At 39.7% G+C, this 15,516-nt stretch overlaps 2 protein-coding genes across 2 annotated transcripts in view; one reads left to right on the top strand and one right to left on the bottom strand.

The window, feature by feature from the left end:
• The window catches only part of ADGRD2 (adhesion G protein-coupled receptor D2), a 322,961-nt gene extending 309,174 nt beyond the window's left edge, over nucleotides 1-13,787 (top strand). The window contains exon 27 of the mRNA XM_075184713.1: nucleotides 11,698-13,787. The gene's annotated coding sequence lies outside the window, so the exon portion shown is untranslated. The remainder of the gene's footprint in view (nucleotides 1-11,697) is intronic.
• Nucleotides 1-15,516, bottom strand: part of PSMB7 (proteasome 20S subunit beta 7) — a 979,390-nt gene that overhangs the window by 496,640 nt on the left and 467,234 nt on the right. The gene's annotated exons all lie outside the window — the stretch shown is intronic.

Raw genomic sequence — 15,516 nt, 5'->3', positions numbered from 1 at the left:
TGCCCCTGTTTATGTAGCCATCTGTGCCCCTTTTTGTAGCCATCTCTGCCCCTGTTTATGTAGCCATCTGTGCCCCTTTTTGTAGCCATCTCTGCCCCTGTTTATGTAGCCATCTGTGCCCCTTTTTGTAGTCATCTGTGCCCCTTTTTGTAGCCATCTGTGCCCCTTTTTGTAGCCATCTGTGCCTCATGGAGAATCACTTTTTTTTGCTCTGCCCCTTTCAAATACATTTTTTCTTCTTACCTTTTACTTGACTTTCTTTCTTCTGTAGTTCTATTCTGTCTTCTTCTGTTCTGGGGTTTTCTTCTGTTCTTTGCTTGTGTCTTCGCTCCTCGCTGCACTGCTCTTTGAAAATGTCGGGCGTGATGACTAGGGCGTGACGTCATCACGCCCGCCGTGCAGGGAGGACTCTTTCTTTTTTTTTTTTTTTTAATCTGACTGCCGGACGGCCGGCGGGCCGAGGACCAATCGTGGGGAAGGGTGGTAGGCAGAGGGGAACGCTTGGCGTTCCCTGAGGCAGATGACCACCGGTCCGCGGCACCCCTGTGACCTCGCCGCGGCTCCCCAGGGAGCCGCGGCGCACAGTTTGGGAAACGCCGCCCCAGGCCCTGAAATTTCTGACTTCTTCAGGCATTCTCATGCAGAATGTCCCTCACATAACTCTTGGGACCTTGTCCAGATTCTTTCTTCTGGCAATATGTTGTAGGTACTAATTTACATGGGTTCAGGATTGGTCCTGTTAGAGGTTGGAGAGAAAAATGAGTGGTGACAATACCAGACTCTTTCTCCTGGTGGGGTTCCCTGTGTCTTTTGTCTATGCGAATAGACACACTCATGAGAGATTCCAGAGATTCAAGAACAGGAAATTGCACTAGAGCATCTTTGATGGTGTCAGTAAGTCCTACTCTAAATTGGTTACAGAGAGCCAGGTCATTCCATCCAGAGTCCACTGACCAGCTACGAAATTTCAAGCAGTATTCTTCTGCCCCTGTCACGCTTCAATGAAAATCACAGTTATGGAGCCCGGGATGTATTGAAAGCATAAGGTGTTTTATTGAGCAAGTTTCAATCAGAAAATACAGAGAATAGTACAAATCAAATATTGATGATACTGCATAGCAATTTCTGAGTAAGGCTGAATTTTGGTAGCAAGGAACATAGCGAATGCAGGTAGATTGGCTGAGTGGAGAGAAATCCGGTGTAGTGATGTCAGCAGCAGAATGTGAAAGTCCCAGAGCACAGGAGAAGCAGGAGAACACAACCATAAGGAAAGATAACAAGACAACAATAACCAGCACAGGAAAGAGAGTCAGGTATAAATAGGGAACCACCAGGTGCAGAAGATAATTGGTGCAACAGGTTAACCTCTAGTGATGGAAAAGAAAGGCAAATAGCAGCACCTCTGGTGAATAGAAGTACTGCAGATAATACATTAAATGTAATAAGTCCAAAAGTCCTGGAAGCAGGAGCTGCCAATATAAAGCAGCTTGTAAATGCGGATAGCTGCAGGCAGATCCTGAAAGCCCATTGTCTTAGTGCAAGAAGATGAAATTCTGAGGTAGCCATCCTATTAGGGTCATCATATAGGAGCCCCAAGGCAATAAAGAAAACATTAAAAGACTATAATGAAGGACTGTCAGCGTTCAACAAAAAGGACCAGGTCTTTGGGTCATTTTGCAACAGGGATATAACGATAGCAACTCACTGTTCCTTGGTACCTAAAGAGATTGGCCTGAGTCTGAAATATAGCTTGCAGCTATTTTTAAAATTCCCAAATAGTTTCCAGTTGCTGGAGAGCCTCTCAGATAAGTTTAGCTTCGCTTCTTTTCGAGGAGGTAGACGTGACTTGGACAGCATGGACTGCATCCTCTTGCGCAGAAACACACGTGGATAGGTCTTGGATTACCTGAGATATGGTTTTTATTTGACTGGCCAAAATCTGAGCAGGAGATGGTTGAATATCTTCCATTTATCTGGTCCAAAATCCTAGAATCGTTTTTGGATGGTGAATTGGAGTCTAAAACCTACTATAATTGATTTCTACTTTGCTGGTAAATCTAAAATTAGGTTAACATTTGTTTAAAGACTTGAGGGGGCATCACTTCAATTTCCACATTGGAACATCAGTAAGCACAGCCAAACATTTTATCAAGCCTGTCTCCCCACGCATCATACTTCCTGTGCCAATAGTTACCTCACTGAGAATTTGAAATAACACTACATCGCTAGAATGAAGCGGCAGATAGACATGGATATGATGGGAGGAAAGTCCAACAGAATTCTGATACACTGAGATCTAATTTGCAAAAGCCAAAATTCTTCAGGGTCCCCTCCACCTCTCTGCTGCTGAGGAAGAAGGGTAGGCCTAGACTTTTTTGTACGAGGGGCAATTTTGCATAGCCACGTTCCTCCTTCACTCTGGTGACCCTTCCGTTCATTTGATCGGACCTCACAATTTAAAGGTATTTAATTTGCTGGTGAGGGGGGTGGGTGGAGGGGGGGGGGGCAGTTGCCCCAATCACCCCCCCCCCCCTGGATCTGCCAGTGTTTGTGAATGTGCCTCCTTATGCCATTTTCTTGTAATTATCTGCTGTGTGAGCCGCTCTTTGAGCATACTCTCCCAAATGACTTACTGCGACATACAGCGATCAGCCACAACATTGATCCTTTAAGTGCTGTAAGTATAGAGGTGGGGCCTTCATGGCTCAAACTTGTTCTTCCTGCATATCCAACAGATTCTCAATTGGATTGAGATCTGGGGAATTTGGAAGCAGAGTCAACACCTTGAATTCCTTGTCATGTTCCTCAAACCATTCCTGAACAATTTTTGCAGTGTGGTAGGGAGCATTATCCTGCTGAAAGAGGCCACTGCAATCAGGAAATGCCATTGCCATGAAGGGGTGTACTTAGTCTGCAGCAATGTTTATGTAGGTGGTCCATGCTAAAGTAGCATCCATATGAATGCCAGGACGCATGGCTTCCCAGCACTGGATTGCACAGAGCACTGCTTTATTTACCATTGTGCACACTGGCGCCATCTCTTTCCTAGGTAAATGAGGCACATGCACCCGGCAGTCCACAGGGTTTAAAAGAAAACGTCATTCTTCATACCAGGCCACCTTCTTCTTGCTTCATGGTTCAGTTCTAGCGCTCACGTGCCCATTGTAGGAGCTTTTGATGGTGGACAGGGTTCAGCATGGGCACTCTGACCGGTCTGCAGCTATGTAGCACCATACACAGCTACAATGCACTGTGTGTTCTGATACCTTTCTATCGCCAGCATTAACTTTCAGTAATTTGTGCTACATTAGCTCTTCTGTGGGATTGGACTAGACGGGGTCTCCTTCGCACCCCAAACACACATCAATGAGCCTTGGGCGCCCATGACCATCACTGATTTACCGGTTGTCCTTCCTTGGACCACGTTTGAAAGATACTAACATTTTTGCTCTTGATGTCAAAGTAACTGAGATCCTTACGCTTGCCCATTTTTTCCTGCTTCCACCATATCTTCTTCAAGAACTCACTTGCAGCCTAATATATTCCACCCCTTGACAGGTGCCATTTTAACGAGATAATCAATGTTATTCACTTCACTTGTCAGTGGTTTTAATGTTGTGACTAATTCCTGTAGGTTACCTCAGGGGGAAAAAATATGCATTATTATTTATTTAATTGGACCTACCCCTGATACTGATTTAGACATATTAGTAACGCTCATTCATTTCAGAATATAATCTCCTTTATCAAGAGCTTTCTCCACAGAAACCTTTTTTTTTTACCTTTTTATCTCTGTCCTTCTTCAGGGTATGAAACTATTTTAACTGAAAAATTCTGATGATTGTTGTTATTATGTACATCTTCAGGTTAGAAAATGTGAATGTACTTTCAAGGAAAAAACTTAAATGTGCAAACTCAGGTTAGGTCATCTCAGCTTTAGAACTTGTATTAACGGTAACTAGAGTGAATAATACAGTATGAATTTCATGCAGTTTTATTGCGTTCCTGTGACTTGAGACTTACTGTAAAATGTATACAGGTTCAGCACTTTGATTTGTAAACTGAATAGATATACAAGGTCTAAGCTTGAGGAATGCTTATGCTATTTTATTTCTGCAAGACATGAATACATTTTACATTTACATTTTTATGTAGGTTGTACTTGTTATAGCACATAAAGAAAACCTAAGTACAGCATTTATTCAATCGTTTAAAGTACAGTACATTACAGTAATTATTTTTTATTCCTACGAAGATCCCTAAATAATGCAGGAAATCGTTTTGAAATTAAAAATTGATTTATGACATTTTACCAAGTCCACTTGGTTAAAATGTAATTCTTGCTTGTCATTGTCAGAGAGGATGAACTGTAACAATGAATTGTTTTAAAAAAAAAAATTAAAAAAGATTTTTTAGGAGATATATGAGTATAACATTATTATAATTGGCTGTCATAGTATACCAGCAGTAGCTGGCGATCCTCATTCCCAGGTTGTCTAGCACATGACTATAACATCCCTAAACTTGTATTAATTGGGTCTCTTGACCCTATTATCTGCTCTATTTTGAGGTTTGCATATCCATCTCCCAGCACTTCATTTACTTTACATACAACAAATACTCATACATTCATTCATTTAGAGATTGAATTGAAGAACTTCTCAAGTACCTCCATATACCTTTAATCTGAAGCTCCCACTAGGACGTCTCATCACAATTGACCTCAAGGCCAAATCATCAATGGTGATACATCCATTTCTTTGCACCAGACTTTTATCGCTTGAACTTTCATGTAGATCAGTTGGACTCTTGTGAGTAATTTGGAACCATTGCTGCTTAGGAGTAAATTTGGGATACTCCTTCAATATTCACTGTGGTACAGGTTGATACTGGACACTCATACCCTTATGTTTTATCCGCCAACAGTTTCATAATATACATTATATATTTTCAGAGGATTAATTTGTTTACCCTTGTGATTGTACATGAGACTGCTGGTTCAATAGGTGTGCCACTAAGGATCAAATATGAAATTAGGATATTATATATGATCAAGTTTATTATGAACACTGATGGGACATCCAATGAGATACTTTGGTTCCACTGCCGCTGCAGTAAATTCATGCTGCCTGACTCTTGAACGCAGTGTAATCTCTTGTTATTGCCATTCTCGCAAAAGCAACTTAGCTTGTTCAGGTGTGTTTTAGCAAACTCCAATTGGGCGTTCTTATGTCTCTCTCTCAGCGGTGGGACTCTCCTGCGCTTTCAACCATACAACACCCTTTCATTGAGTTGGCAACAAATTGTGTGAGTTGAAACTGTCGTACCTTGAACGATTAGCTTGAATCTGTTTGGCGGTCGATCAATGTGCTTTCTCCTCACAATCCTGTGCTGCAATCTATGATGGAGTTTTATTTTTCCAGGGAGATTGGCTACTGTGTAATGGGCCTTAAACTACCTAATAACAAACTTAAACATCAATGTTTTTGGAGATTTATTTGTAGAAATTGTCCATGCTTAGCTACAATCTGACCTCCTCAGACAATGTCCTGTCTTTATTACTTGACCAAGCTCATGGCAGTACAATACAGCGAAACAAAACAGGAGAATGAGTCCTTTTCTCTATTAAAGCTTGTTTAGTAAGTCATTTTTAGATTGCAGGCATCTGTTAATCACCAAAAGTGAATTTAGTTGCAAAGTGAAGGAGAATGCGTAAAATCTTATTATTTGTACCCACTTATAAAAGGTGGCAATAATTTTGTCTGGCCTATTTAAGGATTTCTGTACAGAATAAGCTTTGACTTTGTAAGTTTTTCTGAATTTTGGGCCCTTAAGACCCTGTTCAATTACACCAAAGTATTAAAAAAAAAAGGCAGATTTGTTCTTTATACTTTGACTTCCAATTCACAATGTACCTTGATTCTGCCCTATTGGGGAACTGTCATATATATCTGTTATTTGGTGTAACTAAATTTATAAATAAAAGTTTAAAAAATAAAAAAAAAGGCAAAAAGCCCACACAATTTTAGGATAAAGATTTTTTTTTAAGACTCCAGACTCCCTAAACCTTTTCATAAGAATATAAAACCAATCAATAATATATTTTCTTTTTTTCCCATGCTGGGATTACAGTGGTCTCAATCTTGTTATCCTGTTTATTAACTTGTCCTCTAGAGCATGAGTTGTCTGAAGAGCTCTAGTACTTTTTACTGCAACACTGGTAGTCTCTGGGAGGAGCAGTGCATGTTGCCTGCACCTCCATTTCCCAGAGGCGATCAGCTCCACACTGAAAAGTGCTGGAATACTGTGTACCACAAAAGTAAAAATAAAAATAAACTTTAATAGAACAACTCCCTAAAATTCTGTCGCACCAATAGTACATTTTTAACATTTCTTCTCTTTTTTCTTTTTTTCCTAGTCTGAATGGGAAATAACATCTTATTTTCTTCTATCTTGTTCCATTATAGGCTAAATAACAGCAAATAAAAAAATCTCTAAAAAAATTACATTAAAATAAATAATAACTACTACCCAGACACTCACTATGAACAACAGATGCAAAATTATTAAATCTGGGAGTCCTCATGACTCTCACCTTTACCAGCAGCCAATCACAAATGGTCAGCACGTAAAATTGCTTGTGATTGGCTGGCAATGAAACAGAATCCTGATTTTTCCCTTAACTGAGATTTTCCATAATCATTATTAATTTGCCCTTCTCTGCATTCTGATCAGTTTTATGACATCCTTTTCATGAATTGGTGTCCAAAATAATGCTGCATTTACAAAAGGAGGCCCCTGCAGTACTTTAGAAATGGAAACAAATGTTATTTTTTTTTCTAAGTCTATGCCCTTATTAATAGTAACAAGTTTGCTGTTGGTTCTGAATGCAGACTTGATAGTGCATGCTACTGTCAAGTCAACGATAGAAGCATCATTGACTTGATCATACTTCATCATAAATTCAAAGAACATTGTGAAATACATGCATGTTTGTATCCCCGCAAAATGCATACAATTACATTTATCCTATATCTGTTAGTTTTGTGTCTGATCCATTAATTTAATTTGGCCGTGCCTTAAATATGTTACATCTTTAATTAACTTTAATAAGCTCTATTACTGTACCTGCCTTTGTGTCATCTGCCAACACACAGATAATTATTTTTTAACCAATTTAAAAAATAAGCAAAAGTGGACTCTGTTGAACACCATTTAGAACTTTAACTTAATTAGAGTATGAACCATTGATAAGGACTCTCTGGTGGATGTACTGTTATACTGTAAGATCCGTCTCCAGGAGAAGAACAAAAGGCTTGGTAATACTACTCATTTGTCTGTATGGATATGTTTATCTATCTATCTATTATCTGTGTCTGTTTCTATGAACCTCTGTGTAGGTTATAATACACCTGGCTTAGTTTAAGTGTGAGCTATCACTCCTGCACCGCACTGATATCCAGTACTTTGCCTCATCCTTAATAGGAGTTTGATGAAGCAAACAGTGCCTCTTGTAACAGCTCCCACTGAACACTGGATAAATTCTTGAACAAGATGTATTAGAGGTCTTCACATATAGCAAGCCAAATGTACCGTAGAGAGCGATAGTCTCACGTGTACTCTGTAAGAATTTATCAAAGGCACCATATAGCGAAGATGTTTAACGGAGGTCCAGAAACAAAGCCAAGGGTAGAGATAGGCAACAGATAGAGATTATCCGGGTTCATCTAAGCGCACCCAACAGGTAATCAGCAGACAATACTGAAACACAGCAGGCGCAAGAATGTAGGGAGGCTAATTCCAATGAGAATACGCCCTAGTAACGAGCCCCCTGCAGGCTAATAGGTTATTGCAATCATGTGCTTGCCTATCTGATGAACAACATCACGGCTGCCTAACAACAACTGGAATGCAAGACATTATGTGAGTTATGCTCGCTACATGGAGTAATATCCCAGCCAGTAGCAGAACTACCATTGGTGCAGCAGGTGCCGTGCACCAGGCCCCATGGAGATAACGGGGCCCACTGCATGGCAGATACAGAGAGTTCCCTCCATCCCACTTCCTTGCATCGGGCCCACAGCTCACTAGTTCCGCCTCTGATCCCAGCTGCCTGACAACCAGTCAGGACGAAAGCAGAGAGTGAGCTATTTGCAGTAGTGCGGCAGCTTATAACACCGCCTCAATTTTGTTGAGGAGATTGTCAGCGGCACCTGGATCACGGAACATTCCCCACCCTTGGATATACGTAATACGGTCATAGGTATCATCTGAAATAAAGATTTTCTGATGCGATCATTGTGATTCCAAAGCACAACATTTTTAATTTGCAAATAGATTACAGGCAAAGTATCTCATGCATACGCTTGCGTAGTTGGCACCAATACAAGCTTCTATCAGAATACTCTGGGTTACAAGGCCAGAGGTGAACAATGTATACACTGTACAGTTCTAAAAAGCAGTAACGGTATTAGGGTCCACATTCATAGGTTGATGGGTCATAACATCCCAAGAACTTGATGTCCCATTGGTTGATTCCTCTGGTCATTGTTCCTTGAGGTGGCTAGGTGTCCTCCAGGCTCCCCCCTCCAGACCTGTAGAAACTGGTTCTTTTATGACATCTCTGGACTTGCTTTTTGGTGTATGGAATGTGATATTATTTATAACCAGCATTCACAATCAGCGGCGCACGGAGGATTGTCGGGGGGGGGGGGGGAGGGGGTTCCCCCCGCCGACCCAAAAAAAAAACCCAGAGAGAGAGCTGCTGCGCATGCGCAGCAGCTCCGTTTTGCCAGCGCTGTCCTATACAGCAGCTGCGGTGCTGTCTAAGAAGCGTCTGCGGCGGTGATGTATACAATACAGCACCAATGCGGACGCTTCTTTGACAGCGCCGCGGCTGCTGTATAGGACAGTGGCCACTTAGTTAGCGCAGGGGGGGCTTTCTAGAGACTCAGAAACCCCCCCTGCATGCGCCACTGACAATGTGTGGACACTAAAGAAATAATACCGGAAACGTTCTCATGCAGTACCAAACTCGTAATGTAATTTATATGTTGGAAACATTAATTAGCTTTTTCACCACATTATATTTTATATTAAATGAATCTTTCAACTTATTTGCATATTGCTACAATAATAATTATGTTGCGTATTAATCGCAACTGATTGTCAGAAATTGATTATCACCTTTGCCCAATTATTAAACTTCAACAAGCGTCACCTTTCAAATCTCCTCTTTCTGTAGTCATCAATTTTTTACCCCATTTTCCAGTCTCAAAATGTTCACTCCCAATCTCAATTCTTGATACTGGGATTCAGGGTGTCAAATATCTTTCACTACCACTTCACTAACAAGAGTAGACAGAATTGAGGGGCGCCACTCTGAACCATAAATTGTCAGCCAGATTTATTGAAGTGCTAAAGGGCTTTTATTACTCATGGATCCACAGCTCTACCAACATGTTAGGTTTCTATTGCTTTTGACATACTGCTTACCGTTTGTTGTTGAAAACCTGACTTAAGAACTGGAATGATTTGGGGACAAATATGAAATATTAGTGTATATTGTTATTAATTGATTTAACAGGATTAAACTGTTTCTTAACTGAGCAATTTATATGCAGAGACAGATTATCTTTCCCATAGGCAAGATACTATTTTGAAACAAATAAAAACTAAATAGATTGGTGCTTGGGTAAAACATGTCTGAAAATCTAATGACATGAATTCAGCAGTAAAAATAAAAATAAATAACAATAAAATAAATTGTCTGAAGAGTCTTATATGTGTATTTTCCTCCAGCCTCCCAATCAGTTTTTCCCCCTATGTGTGTACAGGGCCGGATTAAGGGAATGGAGGCCCCTGGGCTAATGGGCCCTCCATTCCCCCGTGAGGCCCCCAATGCGTTCTCTGTACAGCGCTGTGGAATTAGTGGCGCTATATAAATAAATGATGATGATGATATATTAACATACAATCTGCATGCAATAAAATTGTATAAACCTGTGTTTCAATCAGATAATATCCATATTGTAAATATAATTCACATTCACAAACTATTCTCCATTGAAAAGCTAACTAGTCCATTTGTGATGTGAAGCAGGTCAAAGAGTCCAAATAAAAACAACGCCTCTGTATGGTTCCTACAGTGCTCAACTGCACAAATATTGGCAGTATCACAGTTCAGTGTAAAGTGGCTGTTTGCAAGGCTCTGAGTGTAGGTATAGAGGTTATAGTTGGTAGCTGAAGAATTTTTCAATGCAGTGGTGAAAGTCAGCTGTTGCAAGTTGAGCACTATAGGAACCATACAGAGTCATTGTTCTTATTTGGCCTCATTGACCTGCTTCAAGTCACACGTGGACTACTTAGCTTCTCAAGCCTGGGATGCGTAATGGTTGATCAAACCTTGCTTACATGGAATGCATTATCAAAACAATCCCAATTGAAAAACAATGATGTTAACATTTTGCATTAGTTTTACTCTCTCTCTCTCTCTTATTATTAATGTACAAAATAAAAATTCAGTGGCCAGAGTACCACCCCTGTAACTCTGCCACCCAAGGCTTGGGCCTATATGACCTTTCTACAAATCAAGCTTGTTCATGCGTTCATTTTTTGTTAGCAAAAACATGTTGAGCATGTAAAACTTTTCTGAGGCCAATAAACCTGGTTTATTCTAAAGAATGTAGTAAATTTAGAGTGCTACCTGTGATATTGGTATGGCTTAGATGTGTCAGGAACAAATATGCGGCAATCATCATCAAAAACTGCATTGGTGTTGTAAGTGCAAAGTTACATATTTCAACAATATGTGTAACATAATACAAGCCACATTCCACTGTGCTTCACTTGTATGATGGGCCTTTTGAAGCTCAAGTAAATATTATATATGTGCAGCTCAAAACACAGGTTGTGAAAGGTGCGCATGCAACATACATATATGTGACGCACAAAATTAGGACTCACATATGCACTTGTGTCCAACACTAAATCATCCCCATAATGCCCAGGTTTTCCCTAATATTAAGTACTTATTGTTTACAGCACTGAGACAAAGAAAGAGCGAAGCAACAGTAAAAACAGTAAAAATGTTGATTTTTTTTTTTTGTGACTATTATGTCTGTTTCTAAAGGTTATGATTAACCATACATTTAAATAGTCCAATTTTGAGGAAGCGGACCCTTTAAGTGAAAGACGAAAAAAATTATACTGCACTTTTTCTGGCCTGTCGCCCATGTAGCTATAAGGGTTTTCCCCCACTTAGGACCCTTGCAGGCGAGACTTAGCCTGGCAGTCTCTTAACATTGTAAATGGAAAAAAATGTAGGTGGCCCAATGACCCGCCCAAGTCACCCCACTATGGGATCGGCCTAAAAGGCAGATGCCCCCCAAGCCCAGCCAGTCCCTGCTTGCAGTAACCTGATGCCAGGAATCGGCAGGACTTGTATTGTACAATGACTTCAAAATGCAGAAGGACTCAATGTTCTTCAACAGCGCTGAATAGGATTACTCTATTCAGCACTATTGAAAAGCACTGGATGTATTGCTCCTCTGCAAGCTCACAGTACAATACAGGGTCTGGCAGCTCTTCAGATAATGGGATAGGTATACCCACATTTATTTGCTATATGGGTGCAGGGAAGCATCCAGTAAAAAATAATTTATTACCTGTGTGATTAATTTTATTTGTTTTGTTTAGGTTGCTGATTCATTCCAAAAAGCAATTGTCTGGACTATCGATAACCATGGATATGATGGAAAAGCCACTGAGGGCAAAAAAAAGTACACCTCTGTTATGTAATTGAAGAGAAAAGCTGCCCCAGTGAATATCCACTCCCTAAAATGTTGTGGAGCAGAGCATCCATGAATCCCATTCCTCAACCAGCACAGATAATTGAAAAGAACTTTGCAACGTGGCACTTGTCTTAACCACATGCAGAGGGACCTGGTATATATTATATATGCTGATACTGTATGTGTCCAATCGCTTCTTTCTTTTTATAATTAATACTTTTCTTTAATCAATTAATGATCCTTCTATGTTTAGATTTCTTGCATCGTTTGACTAGGTCCACAGCCTGTTGACATCTTTATTTAGACTAGAAAATAAATAATGAAATCATTCATTTTCACACTCAGTTGCAAGCACATTATTCATTTGCAAAATCTATGCATCATAGTTGTGTGCTCGTACAATTTTTGCTTGAGTTACTCTAAACTTCCGCTCAGTTCATAAATCCTCACACAAAATACTTAGAGAATTCAAAACAAAAGGGTAATTTTTCAGTTATGGTGATGAAGATGTAAAGATCGACATCTGCTGTCCTGCTAGAAAATTAAGCAACGCTGTGCCTTCAATGACTTTTTACTGGAAGCTGATTTGAATTCTGCTTTAAACAGTAAATTAGTCCTTGTATTCGGGACTGTGAGTTTAAAGAGAGCATTGTATAAAAACAGCATCAAAGCTAAAACACAACCATGTTACTACTGTTGATCATAGTGTACTTTTGGCATCATGATTTACTGGTATTGAATGACATGAAATTTTGGTACTTGTTAATTATATGGGGAGCACAATATCCTGCCCGTGCCACATCACCTCTACTTGAACTGCTATTTCAAACCTCCCACTGCCTCGTTCAAGTGAGTGAATAAATTATCACATCAGCCAGACACTGGGAGACTGTTTTGCTGATCACATTGTGCACAGTTTGGGAATGAGCGATAGCTCAACTACGGGTGCTGGAGCTGTATAACATGATCAAGGGTATGCACTGAAGTCTGACAGCTAATGATGTTATGCACCACTATCGGTCGGCTACTGAACTTGCTAATACCAAAGACACTGATGTGCAGGTGTACTGGAGCTTTACAGTGAGATCATGGAACATGCACCTTGGTCTGGCTGGTGCTAGAAGAGACACCAGTGTGTTGGAGCTTTATACCCAGATAAGATGGCATACTGTGCTTTCTGGCAAGTGGATGGGTATTCAGGAGTACAGAGATAAATTATTACAGTTAGTGAGACAGGCAATGAACATGAAAACAAAAAGTCCATTCACAAAATTATATCGCAGTTCAAGTGGCACCCATATAATTAACAAGTGCCATATTGTCTTCTTTTTCACATGTGCATAAAAAAGTATATTACTTCTGGTGAACGATAGTGAAAGACTGATAAAAATGTATTAAAGACACAGCATATCACCTTATTCTTTGTATAATTCCTTTATGTTATCTAAAGGTCCACTAGACCTAAAATGCAAATTATCTTAGAAGAGCTGTATGTAACAGTCATGAGTTTATTAAGAAAAGTTTCTGGTTGTTTTTAAGTAAGGTTGTGAGCATGCAGGAGCATTTTATGCTATGTATGATGCCTTTCTTACGTTAAACCTATAAATGATTGCATAGAGCTTTCCAAAACATGTTCAATTATAATACGTTCTGCAAAGATTTCATTGGTAGTAGGAGAAAAATTTGCATATAAAACAAACTGAGTTTTTGAGTTAGTTTTCCACAAATTGCACTGTTTATGCAGGTTAAAGAGTAGAATGTATATAAGTAGCAAAATAAACAGTACTGTACAGAATTGACTTAGATTTTTACTACCAGCTATGTAAATGATCACTTTTTACTATTTTCGTTGTTTGCTTTATTAGTGACAAAACACTGTATAATGCTTTGTGTTTATAGCCATTCTTCTTATATGTAAACTACATGTAACACTATGGTCAGCTGCTCAAATGTGTGCACTATTTCTGTTGACAGTTTAGCTTTGGGCGTCATATTGGTGAAATAAACTGTAATATACATAAATCCTACTAGACGTGTTATCTTGATTATTATATTATATTGTTAATATATATATATATATATATATATATATATATATATATATATATATAATATATATATTCAAAAAATAGAGAGGGCACTCACGATTTAAAACAGATAGATTATTCTTTATTTTCAATCCAGTTCCTTTATATTATAGTCGACGTTTCGGTCTTACACCCAGACCTTTTTCAACACAGGTTTTCATTGAACAGCAGACAGGACAAGCCTCTCTATTTTTTGAATATGTACTAGCTACTATGGAAATGGGAGCTATTGTGGAGCACCCCAAAGAGGATTCACTTGAAGATGTGAGTGCAGCTTTTTCCAATAATTATGTATAATATATATATATATATATATATATATTTATTTGTAAAGGACCTGCATTTCATTTAGCACTACCCATAAGGGGATAAACAAAAATATTGAGGTGTTCACATAAAGGTCCATAGATATTCAGTGTATTTTGCCCTGACCACCAACAAAGGGGTGAGGTTCTTAGTAAAGGAGCCTAAATAGAGAAAACCCTAAAAGGATTCTGCTGCAGTTTCCTGGTGTCTTAAGAGCACAACATATCTCTTGTTTCATGCAGAAAAATATTCTAGTTGACTTGGTTGATCTAACCTCAACAATAACAAAATTTATGCAATGTTTTCCCCTTACTATGTGATATGATTCAATAACATTTAGCGAGTATTGGTGTGTGTGGCACATACAATACTTATATGCAGTGGCGCACGCAGGGGGGGTTTCTGAGTCTCCAGAATCCCGCCCTGCGCTAACTTAGTGCCCACCATAGTGGCACTGTCCTATACAGCAGCCGCGGCGCTGTCAAAGAAGCGTCCGCGGCGGTGCTGTATTGTATACAGCACCGCCGCGGACGCTTCTTTGACAGCGCCGCGGCTGCTGTATAGGACAGTGCTGCAATCCTGACAATCCTGCGTGCGCCCCTGATATGATGCAATCTAATCTAATAGATTGCTCAGAAAAATGTACAAGTGTGTCAGCTGACTGAAATATCATAAGTAATCTTTTTTTTTTTTTTTTTAAAAAAAGAAATTTTGAGCTGTCATGTCTCCCATTTTTTGTTTTTTTCAAGAAACCTTCGAATGTCATCATTCTTTCCCAATCTCCGGATTTTATTCCCCAAATATCTTGTGTGTCATTATACTCACTCTGACTGGTGGAAACTATTGCAACCTGCAGTGTGTTAACACCAGAAATTTGAGGTCTACATTGTAAATCCTCTAGAGATCTTACATCTGCATTGTTAAAACACTTGAGATCTGGCATGTGCATTGTTTCTATCATGCATCTTACCAGTTTCGCCCCGTTTGGTTCACTGTGTGTTTTGGTTTCCCTTGGTTACCGCTATCTGCTGTTCAGCCTGGCGGTCCTCTATCATTGGACGCCATCTTGCCTAGTGGTCTGCGCATGCGTTTCCATGGGAACCTTCAAAACCTCTGCTCCACAGTGATTGGATCATCTGCAGCCAGTTCCCTTTATAAGGCCCTCCTCCCTTTAATGGGTGTCAGATCATCAGGTCTGTCTACCAGATAGGATGCATTTCCTCTGACTCCTGTTGCTCCTGACATTGTGGATGGTGCAGCTTGTTGCTACTCTGAATACCCGTGCTGCTAACTGCTTCCCAGCAATTACCTGTGCAGCTCATCTCTACTCA

This window comes from Mixophyes fleayi, chromosome 9 (assembly GCF_038048845.1).
Source record: "Mixophyes fleayi isolate aMixFle1 chromosome 9, aMixFle1.hap1, whole genome shotgun sequence".
Taxonomy (NCBI): domain Eukaryota; kingdom Metazoa; phylum Chordata; class Amphibia; order Anura; family Limnodynastidae; genus Mixophyes; species Mixophyes fleayi.
This window is presented reverse-complemented; position numbering and strand designations above follow the sequence as displayed.